The sequence below is a fragment of the Cherax quadricarinatus genome, chromosome 3 (genome assembly GCF_038502225.1).
Source record: "Cherax quadricarinatus isolate ZL_2023a chromosome 3, ASM3850222v1, whole genome shotgun sequence".
Classification (NCBI taxonomy): domain Eukaryota; kingdom Metazoa; phylum Arthropoda; class Malacostraca; order Decapoda; family Parastacidae; genus Cherax; species Cherax quadricarinatus.
The window spans coordinates 56963522-56980598 of record NC_091294.1 but is presented as its reverse complement, the minus strand read 5'-3'; the positions used below and the strand labels follow the sequence as shown (position 1 = coordinate 56980598).

Below are 17077 nucleotides of genomic sequence, written 5' to 3'. Positions count from 1 at the left end.
GGATGTTGCATCTGGAGGCTTGTAGACTACCACAATGACTAGGTTTTGGTTCTCGATCTTTACTGCTAAAACTTCCACTACATCATTTGAGGCATTAAGCAGTTCTGTGCAAACAAGTGACTCTGCAATGTACAGGCCAACCCCCTTCCCTTTTGCCTGTTCACTCTGTCACATCTGTATAGGTTGTAACCTGGGATCCATATTTCGTTGTCCAAGTGATCTTTTATGTTGGTCTCAGTGAAAGCCGCGAACATTGCCTTTGCCTCTGCAAGCAGTCCACAGATGAAAGGTATTTTGTTGTTTGTTGCTGGCTTTAGACCCTGTATACTTGCAAAGAAGAATGTCATCGGACTGGTGGTATTGTTGGTACTGGGGCGGGATTTTTTTCCGGCATTAGTATCTGTATCTGTTGGTTTGGAGTGGAGGCCATCGACTGTGGTTCCACTCCAGGAATGACTGGATTTGGTGTACGATTTCTGCTATTTCCTGCCAGTTTTTTTTCCTTCCTGGCACTAAAAAACCTCTCCCTCTTGAGTGGCTGTGGCTACCCAGGTTTTCCCATGGCCTGGATGTTTTGTATCTTTTTGTCCCCTTTAGATGGTGTGCCTGGCAATTTAAGTTATAGCACAATCTTTCCTGTACTGAAGAGGTACACATTTCAGGGTGAAAAAGCTTACAGGAAGGGAGTTTGCATTTTCCTGTTGTCATATGGGCACGGCACGGTGGTAACATTATCAACCCATAGTACTAACATTGTCAACCCATAGTACTAACCTTGTCAACCCATAGTACTAACATTATCAACCCATAGTGGTAACATTGTCAACCCATAGTACTAACATTATCAACCCATAGTTGTAACATTGTCAACCCATAGTACTAATGTTGTCAACCCATAGTGGTAACATTGTCAACCCATAGTACTAATGTTGTCAACCCATAGTACTAACATTATCAACCCATAGTTGTAACATTGTCAACCCATAGTACTAATGTTGTCAACCCATAGTGGTAACATTGTCAACCCATAGTGGTAACATTGTCAACCCATAGTACTAATGTTGTCAACCCATAGTGGTAACATTATCAACCCATAGTACTAACATTGTCAACCCATAGTACTAACCTTGTCAACCCATAGCACTAACATTGTCAACCCATAGTACTAACATTATCAACCCATTGTGGTAACATTGTCAACCCATAGTACTAACATTATCAACCCATAGTGGTAACATTGTCAACCCAAAGTACTAACATTGTCAACCCATAAATGGTAACATTGTCAACCCATAGTGGTAACATTGTCAACCCATAGTACTAACATTGTCAACCCATAGTGGTAACATTGTCAACCCATAGTGGCAACATTGTCAACCCATAGTGGTAACATTATCAACCCATAGTACTAACATTGTCAACCCATAGTGGTAACATTGTCAACCCATAGTGGTAACATTGTCAACCCATAGTGGTAACATTATCAACCCATAGTACTAACATTGTCACCCCATAGCACTAACATTGTCAACCCATAGTGGTAACATTATCAACCCATAGTTGAAACATTGTCAATCCATAGTGGTAACATTATTAACCTATAGTTGTAACATTGTCAACCCAAAGTACTAACATTGTCAACCCATAAATGGTAACATTGTTAACCCATAGTACAAACATTGTCAACCCATACTGGTAACATTGTCAACCCATAGTGGTAACATTATCAACCCATAGTACTAATATTGTCAACCCATAGTACTAACATTGTCAACCCATAGTGGTAACATTGTCAACCCATAGTGGTAACATTGTCAACCCATAGTTGTAACATTGTCAACCCATAGTGGTAACATTGTCAACCCATAGTACTAATATTGTTGTTACAAAAAATCCAATATCTAGTAATGATAGAGATCTCCAGTGAATACTAGAAAGGACTGCCCTTCTAGCATCCAGCCTATTACTGGGTTTTTGTAACAAGTAGTCAGTATCCTGGTCCAATTATCCATTAGAATTTAGTAAGATTCAATAGTGCTTCACTATTACAACTGGTAGGCTACTAACTAAAGAAATTAAAATTTAATAAGTTTATTAATAACAATAAAGTTGTCTAGGCGTATATTATCAAAATAAATTAAAGTAACCAATTGAATATAATATAGGATACAAGTTCCTATACTTCTCTTGTGTACAGTAGTATTGTGCTGAAGGCACATATCACATCTTTATGGATTTTAATTAAGTACTGTCTGGTACATTGTTAGCATTTAATAACATAATACAAATATATATAGGTTGGTAGACAGCAACCACCCAGGGAAGTACTACCGTCCTGCCAGATGACTGTGAAACAAAAACCTGTAACTGTTTTGCATGATGGTAGGATTGCTGGTTTTCTTTTTCTGTCTCATAAACACGCTAGATAACAGGGATATCTTGCTACTCCTACTTACACTTTGGTCACACTTCACAGACATGCACATGCATATATATATATACATACATCTAGGTTTTTCTCCTTATTCTAAATAGCTCTTGTTCTTTTTTATTTCTTCTATTGTCCATGGGGAAGTGGAAAAGAATCTTTCCTCCGTAAGCCATGCGTGTCGTATGAGGCGACTAAAATGCCGGGAGCAATGGGCTAGTAACCCCTTCTCCTGTATACATTTACTAAAAAAGAGAAGAAGAAAAACTTTATAAAACTGGGTTGTTTAAATGTGCGTGGATGTAGTGCAGATGACAAGAAACAGATGATTGCTGATGTTATGAATGAAAAGAAGTTGGATGTCCTGGCTCTAAGCGAAACAAAGCTGAAGGGGGTAGGAGAGTTTCAGTGGGGGGAAATAAATGGGATTAAATCTGGAGTATCTGAGAGAGTTAGAGCAAAGGAAGGGGTAGCAGTAATGTTAAATGATCAGTTATGGAAGGAGAAAAGAGAATATGAATGTGTAAATTCGAGAATTATGTGGATTAAAGTAAAGGTTGGATGCGAGAAGTGGGTCATAATAAGCGTGTATGCACCTGGAGAAGAGAGGAATGCAGAGGAGAGAGAGAGATTTTGGGAGATGTTAAGTGAATGTATAGGAGCCTTTGAACCAAGTGAGAGAGTAATTGTGGTAGGGGACCTGAATGCTAAAGTAGGAGAAACTTTTAGAGAGGGTGTGGTAGGTAAGTTTGGGGTGCCAGGTGTAAATGATAATGGGAGCCCTTTGATTGAACTTTGTATAGAAAGGGGTTTAGTTATAGGTAATACATATTTTAAGAAAAAGAGGATAAATAAGTATACACGATATGATGTAGGGCGAAATGACAGTAGTTTGTTGGATTATGTATTAGTAGATAAAAGACTGTTGAGTAGACTTCAGGATGTACATGTTTATCGAGGGGCCACAGATATATCAGATCACTTTCTAGTTGTAGCTACACTGAGAGTAAAAGGTAGATGGGATACAAGGAGAATAGAAGCATCAGGGAAGAGAGAGGTGAAGGTTTATAAACTAAAAGAGGAGGCAGTTAGGGTAAGATATAAACAGCTATTGGAGGATAGATGGGCTAATGAGAGCATAGGCAATGGGGTCGAAGAGGAATGGGGTAGGTTTAAAAATGTAGTGTTAGAGTGTTCAGCAGAAGTTTGTGGTTACAGGAAAGTGGGTGCAGGAGGGAAGAGGAGCGATTGGTGGAATGATGATGTAAAGAGAGTAGTAAGGGAGAAAAAGTTAGCATATGAGAAGTTTTTACAAAGTAGAAGTGATGCAAGGAGGGAAGAGTATATGGAGAAAAAGAGAGAGGTTAAGAGAGTGGTGAAGCAATGTAAAAAGAGAGCAAATGAGAGAGTGGGTGAGCTGTTATCAACAAATTTTGTTGAAAATAAGAAAAAGTTTTGGAGTGAGATTAACAAGTTAAGGAAGCCTAGAGAACAAAAGGATTTGTCAGTTAAAAATAGGAGAGGAGAGTTATTAAATGGAGAGTTAGAGGTATTGGGAAGATGGAGGGAATATTTTGAGGAATTGTTAAATGTTGATGAAGATAGGGAAGCTGTGATTTCGTGTATAGGGCAAGGAGGAATAACATCTTGTAGGAGTGAGGAAGAGCCAGTTGTGAGTGTGGGGGAAGTTCGTGAGGCAGTAGGTAAAATGAAAGGGGGTAAGGCAGCCGGGATTGATGGGATAAAGATAGAAATGTTAAAAGCAGGTGGGGATATAGTTTTGGAGTGGTTGGTGCAATTATTTAATAAATGTATGGAAGAGGGTAAGGTACCTAGGGATTGGCAGAGAGCATGCATAGTTCCTTTGTATAAAGGCAAAGGGGATAAAAGAGAGTGCAAAAATTATAGGGGGATAAGTCTGTTGAGTGTACCTGGTAAAGTGTATGGTAGAGTTATAATTGAAAGAATTAAGAGTAAGACGGAGAATAGGATAGCAGATGAACAAGGAGGCTTTAGGAAAGGTAGGGGGTGTGTGGACCAGGTGTTTACAGTGAAACATATAAGTGAACAGTATTTAGATAAGGCTAAAGAGGTCTTTGTGGCATTTATGGATTTGGAAAAGGCGTATGACAGGGTGGATAGGGGGGCAATGTGGCAGATGTTGCAAGTGTATGGTGTAGGAGGTAGGTTACTGAAAGCAGTGAAGAGTTTTTACGAGGATAGTGAGGCTCAAGTTAGAGTATGTAGAAAAGAGGGAAATTTTTTCCCAGTAAAAGTAGGCCTTAGACAAGGATGTGTGATGTCACCGTGGTTGTTTAATATATTTATAGATGGGGTTGTAAGAGAAGTAAATGCGAGGGTCTTGGCAAGAGGCGTGGAGTTAAAAGATAAAGAATCACACACAGGGTGGGAGTTGTCACAGCTGCTCTTTGCTGATGACACTGTGCTCTTGGGAGATTCTGAAGAGAAGCTGCAGAGATTGGTGGATGAATTTGGTAGGGTGTGCAAAAGAAGAAAATTAAAGGTGAATACAGGAAAGAGTAAGGTTATGAGGATAACAAAAAGATTAGGTGATGAAAGATTGAATATCAGATTGGAGGGAGAGAGTATGGAGGAGGTGAACGTATTCAGATATTTGGGAGTGGACGTGTCAGCGGATGGGTCTATGAAAGATGAGGTGAATCATAGAATTGATGAGGGAAAAAGAGTGAGTGGTGCACTTAGGAGTCTGTGGAGACAGAGAACTTTGTCCTTGGAGGCAAAGAGGGGAATGTATGAGAGTATAGTTTTACCAACGCTCTTATATGGGTGTGAAGCATGGGTGATGAATGTTGCAGCGAGGAGAAGGCTGGAGGCAGTGGAGATGTCATGTCTGAGGGCAATGTGTGGTGTGAATATAATGCAGAGAATTCGTAGTTTGGAAGTTAGGAGGAGGTGCGGGATTACCAAAACTGTTGTCCAGAGGGCTGAGGAAGGGTTGTTGAGGTGGTTCGGACATGTAGAGAGAATGGAGCGAAACAGAATAACTTCAAGAGTGTATCAGTCTGTAGTGGAAGGAAGGCGGGGTAGGGGTCGGCCTAGGAAGGGTTGGAGGGAGGGGGTAAAGGAGGTTTTGTGTGCGAGGGGCTTGGACTTCCAGCAGGCATGCGTGAGCGTGTTTGATAGGAGTGAATGGAGACAAATGGTTTTTAATACTTGACGTGCTGTTGGAGTGTGAGCAAAGTAACATTTATGAAGGGATTCAGGGAAACCGGCAGGCCGGACTTGAGTCCTGGAGATGGGAAGTACAGTGCCTGCACTCTGAAGGAGGGGTGTTAATGTTGCAGTTTAAAAACTGTAGTGTAAAGCACCCTTCTGGCAAGACAGTGATGGAGTGAATGATGGTGAAAGTTTTTCTTTTTCGGGCCACCCTGCCTTGGTGGGAATCGGCCAGTGTGATAATAAAAAAAAAAAAAAAGTTTGTGTGAATGTGTGTAAGTGCTCTAAGTAGTTCGCTATGTCTCAAGACTCGATTAGACTTAACCAGTGACTGACTAAAAGTCCTCACATAAACTGACTTCTTGACCAACCTGTCAATCAGAACAACTTGCTTGAACAATAAAACGACTGATAAGCCGAACAGCAATATAACAAGCAACATCGACACAGAATCAGGAACAAGGAGATAATATAAGGACACTAAGCTGGGACCATCTGCAGATCCTCCACAAAAGTCACAAAACTCCCATACTACTGAATCTAAGTTCAGCATTAGAAAATCCCCAACTGTGACAGTACACAGATACCAGTACAAATTAGGTCAGAAGCTACAGCTTAGGACCTGAGTTTCTCAGAGTGTCAGTGCAACACACAACCTCAGTACAACGTCGAAAATCACTAGGTCTAGGCCATGCTCTGTGAACAGAGTTACACAGAACTAACAACAAGAAAGTGACAGAGACGATCTTCCAACAAGGGCCATCAGGGGTCGCAATACCCCCCTAGCACGACAAACGGTCGCACTAAGAGTTGCTAAGAGTTGCGTTAGTGTCTTTCACATGATTACTGTGATAACTCGTGTCACTTTAATAACACAATTTAATATAAAAAAAATCAGTCACTCTTGTGCCAAGCACTTCTTACATTTTACAGTGTCTGTTTCACAATAAGTTATTCCCCTCGTACTAGGGCAGTACACAGTATCGTATCTCTGCATACTCATGGTTATGTACATCAGTGTAGAGACAGGATAGCGTAGACAAGCATGACACGTTGTGACTCGATCATAGTAGTGGAAACTATATCAGAATAGCAGTCTTGTGCAATAGACAGGAGACGGCATTCCACTCTTAAGTAGTGGTAGTGGAATGCGAGGCAGTATGGACATCTGCGTATGAGAAAGCTTGAGTGCAGTAACTTAAGGTGTGTAGTGAGGGGGGTCTGCGGCAGGACTGTGTTCTGCCACTCTGTAACTAACATCGCCCACACAACACACTACACACTCAGCTTCTGTCTCCATCCCACACCAGTATATATCACCACTACTGTGAATATATAGAATAATTAGACATGAGTATGCATAGTTAACATGGGCTTGATAGATTACGTTACTTTACTAAATTTGATGTAGCAAGTAACAAAAGGTATTTGGGCCTAAAATTACGTTAATTTAAATGTAACAATAATAATTAAGGATGTGACAAAGGGTCAGCAATTACATTACAATGACCACTTACATGTTGTATACTAGTAGAGTATGGCTGGATTCTGAGAGCCCTCCTCATGATACTAGCATTTTTACTCTTCATTGTGTTTATGTAGGTGAGTGAATTGTGGTCTGAGAAAAACGTTAATTTTAAATGGGGAAGTGCCCAAATACACGTCAAAATGTTCCAAGGACACCACAAGAGCTAGAGCCTCTTTCTCAATAGTGGCATAATTTTTCTGGTGTCATTTGTGCTTAGATGAATGGTAACATATAGGATGGAGAATGTCAGTGGATGTTGACTGTTGGAGCAGCACAGCACCCACTGCATAACCACTCGCATCTATATGTAAAAAGAAGGGAAGATTGAAATTAGGACTCCTCAATACAGAGGAAAGCAGACGCTTCAACATTGTAAACGAGTCTGAACAATCCCTAGTCCAGATGAACTGAACTTTGCTACTAGTAAGCTCAGTGAGAGGTGGAGGTGGAGGTGTGTGTGCTGGCTTGCCTGTCACTTGACAGACATGGCAATGTCGCACATGATCAGCTACTGTTTCCTTCATTTTTGGCCAAGTAAAATGTTTTACCAGCTTTCCGAGTGTCTTCTTGACACCCAATTGTCCTCCAATGGGACTTTTGTGAGCAAAATCAATGGCTTGTTCACGAAATGTAACTGGTAACACTACGAGATGCTTGACTGTGGTGGAAACACTATCAGCTGACAACTTACATGTATTTTTCTCCATCAGTACACTGTTACTATAATAGTAACAGTTATTGAGACCCTTTGCTTCACTCTCAGTAACTACTATATCTCTCAGTCTTTCCAGAGACTGATAAACAAACTGTTACAAAAAACGTGATTCTAAAAGCTTAGAGATCTCCAGTGAATACTAGAAAGGACTGCCCTTCTAGCATCCAGCCTGTTACTGGGTTTTCGTAACAAGTAGTCAGTATCCTTGTCCAATTATCCATTAAAATTCAGTATTATTCAATAGTGCTTCAGGATTACAACTGGTAGGCTACTAACTAGAGAAATTAAAATTTAATAAATTTATTAAGTCTAGAGGTATACAGTGCACCCCCGCATACCGATTTTAATCCGTGCAAGAGGGCTCATTGGTATGCGAAATAATCGGTATGCGAATGAATTTTCCCCATAAGAAATAATGGAAATCAAATTAATCCGTGCAAGACACCCAAAAGTATGAAAAAAAATTTTTTACCACGTGAAATATACATTTTCCTACACACAAAGAGAAGGATACATGCACAATAGTAGAGTAGTACATGCACAGTATATATTGTGCATGTACTAGTCTACTAAATGAAGAATAAATGATACTTACCTTTATTGAAGATGCAGCAATGACTGATGAGACACTGTGTCCTGGGAGTGCCTTTTCCTCCTGAGTACTGTAGGTCCTGTTTGGTATTTTCTTCCAGAACATGCCTTATCACACTGTGTATGTCACTACGATTCTTAAATCTCTCAAACCAACCTTTGTTGGCTTTAAATTCACCAATATGAGCACTAGTTCCAGGCATTTTTCCCTGTTTACCTGGGTGTTAGTCGACTGGTGTGGGTTGCATCCTGGGAGACAAGATTAAGGACCCCAATGGAAATAAGTTAGACAGTCTTCGATGACACTGACTTTTTTGGGTTATCCTGGGTGGCAAATCCTCTGGGGTTAATTGTTTCTTGGTATATTCTCAATAAGCCACACCAACAACAGTGCTACAGCAGCAGCAGACGATGCTACAGCAGCAGCAGACGATGCTACAGCAGCAGCAGACGATGCTACAGCAGCAGCAGACGATGCTACAGCAGCAGCAGACGATGCTACAGCAGCAGCAGACGATGCTACAGCAGCAGCAGCAGCAGACGATGCTACAGCAGCAGCAGACGATGCTACAGCAGCAGCAGACGATGCTACAGCAGCAGCAGCAGCAGACGATGCTACAGCAGCAGCAGCAGCAGCAGACGATGCTACAGCAGCAGCAGACGATGCTACAGCAGCAGCAGCAGCAGCAGCAGACGATGCTACAGCAGCAGCAGACGATGCTACAGCAGCAGCAGATGATGCTACAGCAGCAGCAGACGATGCTACAGCAGCAGCAGACGATGCTACAGCAGCAGCAGACGATGCTACAGCAGCAGCAGCAGCTGACAGTGCAGCAGCAGCAGCTGACAGTGCAGCAGCAGCAGCTGTACCACCAATAGTAGCGATGGTTGATTGGGGTTTATTATACAACCTGGCCAGCTCGGAGACACGCACTCCACTTTCATACTTATCAATGATCTTTTTCTTCATCTCTATAGTAATTCTCACCCTTATTGCTGTAGGGTTGGCACTAGAAGCTTTCTTGGGGCCCATGGTCACTTATTTTCCAGATAAAATCACCAAAAACACTGTAATAATACGAAATGTTACGATTGTATGCTTGGATGCTACCGCGGAGGCTGGCTGGTAAACAATGCCACCGGCGGAACATGTGAGGCTGGCTAAGGCGCACATTGGACGCATCTCGGACGAACAGCGGTGAGCGGGTTTTTAAGCGGTATGCGAGGCAAAATTTTTGCGATTAAAGCGAGCGGTATGCGGATTAATCGTTATGTAATGCCAACGGTATGCGGGGGTCCACTGTATTATCAAATTAAATTAAATTAAATTAATCACAGTAATCAAAATAATATCACATCTCTCGAGTTCAATATTATTGTGCTGAAAGCACATGTCACATTTATAATTCTTAAGTACCGTCTGGTACATTAACATTTAATAAGATATTACAAATATGTACAAGTAAGTTTGTGTATGCGTGTAAGTGCTCTAAGTAGTTCGCTATGTCTCACGACTCGACTAGACTTAAACAAGTGACTGACAAAGTCCTCAAATAAAATAACTTCTTGACCGACTGGCAACCAGAACAGTCTGCTTGAACAATGAAGAGTATGCTAAGCCCAATAGCCATATAACAAGCGACTGCGACACAATCAGGATCAAGGAGATAATATAACGACACTAAGTAGGGACCATCAGCAGATCCTCCACAAAAGTTACAAAACTCCCATACTACTGAAACTAAGTTCAGCATAGGAAAAACCCTGACTGTGACAATACACAGAAACCAGTACAAAATTAGGTTGAAGCTATAGCTAAGGACCTGAGATGTTCAGAGTGTCTAAGCGACACACAACCTCAGTACAACGTCGAAAATCACTAAGTCTATACAATATTCTGTGAACAGAGTTCTACAGAACTAACAAGAATAATGAGACAGACAATCTGTCCAACCACCAAGTGAGTCTAGAGCAGACTGAATACTTCGTAAGGTGAGGACACCCCCCCCTCGATCACATGATAGCCCCGTGGACAGCACAGCTCAGAAGCCGGCAGTATAACGAGCGACAAGCGATAATTACAGTAGTTTGACAATCAAGACTTGAACTGAGCACATATTATGTACATCCTAACAACATAAGTCAAATAACAATATAACAGTCAAATAATAATATAAAGTCATTCATTTACGATTTAGCTATTATCGCAAATATAAGCAATATAAAATTAAATGAAAAGGTAATATACATTATATATATACATAATAATCATTGTAACCCATTCAGGGGTTGCAGCACAAACTGATCCTTGATTAAATCATCTTGAGTTAGAAATTTAACGTCAGTTGTGTCCTGACTAGGTTGATGACAGGGGGGAGTCAGTGTTAATGATCCTGGGCGCAGAGCATCACTAAACAAAATATTCAAGCCCAAATCATTGTCATCCACTAACTCAACAGGAGACAAGGATGGTTGTTGTATCTTTGACATAGCTCTAGTAACTGCGCTGAGAGGAAATAAAATAGGCTTCTCTCTACAAGCTTCAATGGCATAATTGTCATCAGTGGTATTATCAGTCACAAGTGGTTCCTTACATATACCAGCATGAAGGATATCGTTCCCTATCAACAAGTCCACTGACCTGATGGGAAATACACCTACCATCCGACTTACGACCAAGTTCAGTTCCGAGAAACTGGTCGTAAGTCAAAATGGTCGTAAGTCGAACTTTACTACTAAATATCAACAAAACATTTTTGTAATGATTTTATTTTATTGTTTTATTTTGGTATTTCATGTTTTACTTTACTTTTTATGTTGTTAGTACTGTATTTTATACTGTAAGGTTTAGGATAAACACTGTATACAACACAAATAGTTGTTTATTTCCCAGAAATTTGGCATAAAAAACACGGTCATAAGTCGAGTGGTCGTAAGTCGAGCAGGTCATAAGTCGGATGGTAGGTGTACACCACTGGATATACCCACTGAAATATAACCAGTATAATAGCTTATTTCAATGTATGCTTTGTGTAGAGGCACTTTTATAACAGCCCCACCATAGGCTTCTAACAATACATCTATCTTGCAATAGGTATCATCAGTTATGGGCAGTACATCTTCTCTCAATAACGTGAGATAACGGCCAGTGTCTCTGAAAGTAATTATCTCAGTTAGATGTGATTCGTCAAGTCCTACTTTACCTCTCGATAAGTAAGGACTCATCGCTGAATGAATCTTTTCATCAGATACACTTTCTGATGCTAGTCATCTATCCTGAGTAATATGTAAAACAGTGGGATCAGAGGTATTACTAGGATTTTGGTGCCTTCGTTGCACGGAAGAGGATACGACTTGTGTGGGAGCACCAGCCGCACGACTGCTTCTCGTATCTCTTTCTAACATAGCAATACTCTCTTAGCATGTCCTTTTCTGTTACAATAGGTACATTTAACTTCTCAGTATCAGATTTCTGTGTTACCACAGAGACAGATTCAGGATTGAGAGTTTTCCTGGTAAAGGTACAAGAGGTTACAGTAGCAGGTACATCGTGCCAGCAGTGATCAGCTGATTTAGGTTGCCAACTTCTAGGACAATTTTTAGTTACCTTGTTTCTCTGTGTTTTAGTACGTACAAGTTTGTGAGAAATCTTATAATTGTCTGCTAATGCTGCAGTTTCAAGAATATCCGAGGCAGTATGATCGATCAGATATTCTTGTATGTCAGCAGACATACAGTTGTAAAACTCTTCGTGAAGTAACAACTGAACCAGACTGTCATAATTATTGCACTTAGCGGCTCTGCACCACCTCTCAAATGCAACTTTTTTCTCACGAGCAAACTCTACACAAGTTTGATCTTGTCGTCGTTGTAACGTATGAGATGCACGTTGATAACTTACAGGTAACAAGTCATGTGTCTCTAGAATAGTTTCCTTGACAGTGTCATAACTAATGTACTTGGCAAATAGTAAAGCAGCAGTACAAGTTTGAGCTCTTCCTGTCAAAGCTGTATGCAACAAGGTAGCCCAGTGCTTACGTGGCCAGTTTATAGCACGTGCCTGGTTCTCAAACACATCAAAATAGGTGTCTAAGTCACTCTCAAAACACTTAGGAACCATTGAGGCAGCTTTCTGAACATTAAATGTGTCTGGTGTTGTAAAACAGGTTTATCAACTTTGTCAGATCTCTCAGGCTGTTGTCTTCCGAGACAAACATTTTCTCTCTGGAAATCTTCTTCGTTCAATTTCCTCTGTGCCTCTGTTTGTACAGTCTGCAACATAATGAGGCGTTCCATCCTCTCAAATTGTTCCTCAGAGATAGGACCAGTAGGTAACGGAGGAGTACGGAATCTAACGAATGAGTCTAGACGGTCCTTAGGTCGGACACCTTGTTCAGCCATCCCTAGAGAGTCTAGATCTGGTCTAGGATAAGTAGATACAGGTGTAGCATACACGGTACTAGTATGAGGCTGAGTCATACTACCAGCTACACTCTGTACTATTGTGTTAGTCAGGCGGGAAGGTGTGAGCGTGAATGGAGTTACACTAGGCTCAGACACTTCTGCAGTAGTTGCTTTCTCTTCTACATCATCAAATAGTCATACTTTCTAATAGCGACACTATGCTCTCTGTATCTGAATCATAGTCAGACATCTCTGCATGAGCAGGAAACAATATATCTTTAATTAACGCTCTGACAGTTTCTGCGGTGTAATTCCTGTTATACGTCACACCGAGATATTTGGCTACTCGCCAACACGTCTGAAGTTTTAACATACTCAACTCCAACAAAGTCAGAGTATCAATTAACTGTTTCACTTTGACATACATCACGAAAATAAGTGCACTATGAGAGAGTGATTATGGGAAACTATAATCCTAATAGGAATTTTAGTGTTGTCTTAGAGCTAGAGCTCATAAACAGTATTTCCATCTCCTTGGATCAAGAGACTCAGTCAAGTACATACATCCATGTATTATGTTGTACAAAACTAAACTCAAAGTCTTCAGATTAGGAAAGTACTCCAAGTGTTTGACCATAGAGTTACTAGTGTGTCAAACTGGACAATTTCTCCAACACCTTGGATCAAAAGCATCCGAGACAGGCCCCCATTTGTTACAAAAAATGCAATATCTAGTAATGATAGAGATCTCCAGTGAATACTAGAAAGGACTGCCCTTCTAGCATCCAGCCTATTACTGGGTTTTTGTAACAAGTAGTCAGTATCCTGGTCCAGTTATCCATTAGAATTTAGTAAGATTCAATAGTGCTTCACTATTACAACTGGTAGGCTACGAACTAAAGAAATTAAAATTTAATAAATTTATTAATAACAATAAAGTTGTCTAGGCGTATATTATCAAAATAAATTATAGTAATCAATTGAATATGATTTAGGATACAAGTTCCTACGCTTCTCTCGTGTACAGTAGTATTGTGCTGAAGGCACATATCACATCTTTATGGCTTTTAAGTACCGTCTGGTACATTGTTAGCATTTAATAACATAATACAAATATATACAGGTAAGTTTGTGTATATGTGTGTAAGTGCTCTAAGTAGTTCACTATGTCTCAAGACTTGACTAGACTTAACCAGTGACTGACTGAAAATCCTCACATAAACTGACTTCTTGACCAATCTGGCAATCAGAACAACTTGTTTGAACAATAAAATGACTGATAAGCCGAACAGCAATTTAACAAGCAAAAGCGACACAGAATCAGGAACAAGGAGATAATATAATGACACTAAGTAGGGACCATCTGCAGATCCTCCACAAAAGTCACAAAACTCCCATACTACTGAATCTAAGTTCAGCATTAGAAAATCCCCGACTGTGACAGTACACAGATACCAGTACAAATTAGGTCAGAAGCTACAGCTTAGAACCTGAGTTTCTCAGAGTGTCAATGCAACACACAACCTCAGTACAACATCGAAAATCACTAAGTCTAGGCCATGCTCTGTGAACAGAGTTACACAGAACTAACAACAAGAAAGTGACAGAGACGATCTTCCAACAAGGGCCATCAAGGAAGAGTCGGAGAGGCCATCTTGTTGGTAGGCACGTCAGATAGACAATAGCTAGTGCAGGGCAGCTAGACTCTCACCAGGTGAGGTGTGATCACCCCACCCTGATCACGTGACTTTCCGTGGACTGCTGCTGCCCAGCAACACAGAAGCCAGCAGCGTAACGAGCGGAGCGAAAATTACAGAAGTTAGACAATGCTGTCAGCTACTTAACGCTCGAACTATGAGCACCGAATAATATGTATAAATGTTACATCCTACCTAATAATATAACTAAGCCAAATAATAATATAAAGCTATATATTTACGATTTAGCTAATATCGCAAATATAAGCAATATAAAATTATATGAACAGGTAATATACGTTATATACATTGTGACCCATTCAGGGGTCGCAATAATTGTCAACCCATATTACTAACATTATCAACCCATAGTACTTAAATTGTCAACCCATAGTGGTAGTATTGTCATTCCATAGTACTAACATTATTAACCCATAGTACTAACATTGTCAACCCATAGTGGTAACATTATCAACCCACAGTACTAACGTTGTCAACCCATTGTACTAACATTATCAACCCATAGTGTGGGTGTATGATCCACTTAATATTTGTATTTATAACTCATTACAATTGTGACCAGGTGTGGACGTATCAGTGGTTCATTACTTTGTAATTTGTTCATGACTGTAACCATGTATAGGAGTGAAGCTGATTCATTACCTCTGTAACTTGCCATGATTAGTGACCAGATCTACCTGGAGTTCATTACCTTTGTAACTAGTTCAGCTATCATAACTTTGGGGTCCAGTCACTGGACCCATTATGTACCTTTGTAATCTTTTGACTACCGCCCACAGGATGGGTATGGGGTGCATAAAGATATTAAACTAAAGTGTGTGTGTGTGTGTGTACTCACCTATTTGTACTCACCTATTTGTGGTTGCAGGGGTCGAGTCCTAGCTCCTGGCCCCGCCTCTTCACCGGTTGCTACTAGACCCTCTCTCTCCCCGCTCCATGAGCTTTATCAAACCTCGTCTTAAAACTGTGTATGGTTCCTGCCTCCACTATGTCATTTTCTAGGCTATTCCACTGCCTTACAACTCTATGACTGAAGAAATACTTCCTACTATCTCTCTGACTCATTTGTGTCTTCAACTTCCAATTGTGGCCTCTTGTTTCTGTGTCCCCTCCCTGGAACATCCTGTCCTTGTCCACCTTGTCTATTCCACGCAGTATTTTATATGTCGTTATCATGTCTCCCCTGACCCTCCTGTCCTCCAGTGTCGTCAGGCCGATTTCCCTTAATCTTTCTTCATAGGACATTCCCCTTAGCTCTGGAACTAACCTTGTTGCAAACCTTTGTACTTTCTCTAGTTTCTTGACGTGCTTTATCAAGTGCGGGTTCCAAACAGGTGCTGCATACTCCAGTATGGGCCTGACATACACGGTGTACAGTGTCTTGAATGATTCCTTACTAAGGTGTCGGAATGCTGTTCTCAGGTTTGCCAGGCGCCCATATGCTGCAGCAGTTATCTGATTGATGTGTGCTTCCGGAGACATGCTCGGTGTTATACTCACCCCAAGATCTTTCTCCTTGAGTGAGGTTTGCAGTCTTTGGCCACCTAGCCTATACTCTGTCTGTGGTCTTCTGTGCCCTTCCCCTATCTTCATGACTTTGCATTTGGCAGGATTAAATTCGAGAAGCCATTTGCTGGACCAGGTGTCCAGTCTGTCCAGGTCTCTTTGAAGTCCTGCCTGGTCCTCATCAGATTTAATTCTCCTCATTAACTTCACATCATCTGCAAACAGGGACACTTCTGAGTCTAACCCTTCCGTCATGTCGTTCACATATACCAAAAATAGCACTGGTCCTAGGACCGACCCCTGTGGGACCCCGCTCGTCACAGTTGCCCACTGTGATACATCATTACGTACCATGACTCGTTGTTGCCTCCCTGTCAGGTATTCTCTGATCCATTGCAGTGCCCTTCCTGTTATATGCGCCTGATGCTCTAGCTTCTGCACTAATCTCTTGTGAGGAACTGTGTCAAAGGCCTTCTTGCAGTCCAAGAAGATGCAATCAACCCACCCCTCTCTCTCTTGTCTTAGTTCTGTTATTTTATCATAAAACTCCAGAAGGTTTGTGACACAGGATTTGCCTTCCGTGAATCCGTGCTGGTTGGCATTTATACTCCTGTTCCGTTCCAGGTGCTCCACCACTCTCCTCCTGATAATCTTCTCCATAATTTTGCATACTATACACGTCAATGACACAGGTCTATAGTTTAGTGCCCCTTTTCTGTCTCCTTTTTTGAAAATGGGAACTACATTTGCCGTCTTCCATACCTCAGGTAGTTGCCCAGTTTCCAGGGATGTGTTGAAGATTGTGGTAAGTGGTACGCACAACATATCTGCTCCCTCTCTAAGGACCCATGGAGAGATGTTGTCCGGTCCCATTGCCTTTGAGGTATCGATGTCCCTTAGCAGTTTCTTCTCCTCCTCATCTGTATGTATGTCGTCCAACACTTGTTGGTGTATTCCTTGTTGGTGTCCCCATCTGGTCTGTCCCCCCA

The 17077-nt window shown here is 41.0% G+C and overlaps 1 protein-coding gene across 2 annotated transcripts in view; it reads left to right on the top strand.

The window, feature by feature from the left end:
- Positions 1 to 17077, top strand: part of LOC128705896 (transmembrane channel-like protein 7) — a 738019-nt gene that overhangs the window by 239166 nt on the left and 481776 nt on the right. The window lies entirely within an intron of this gene.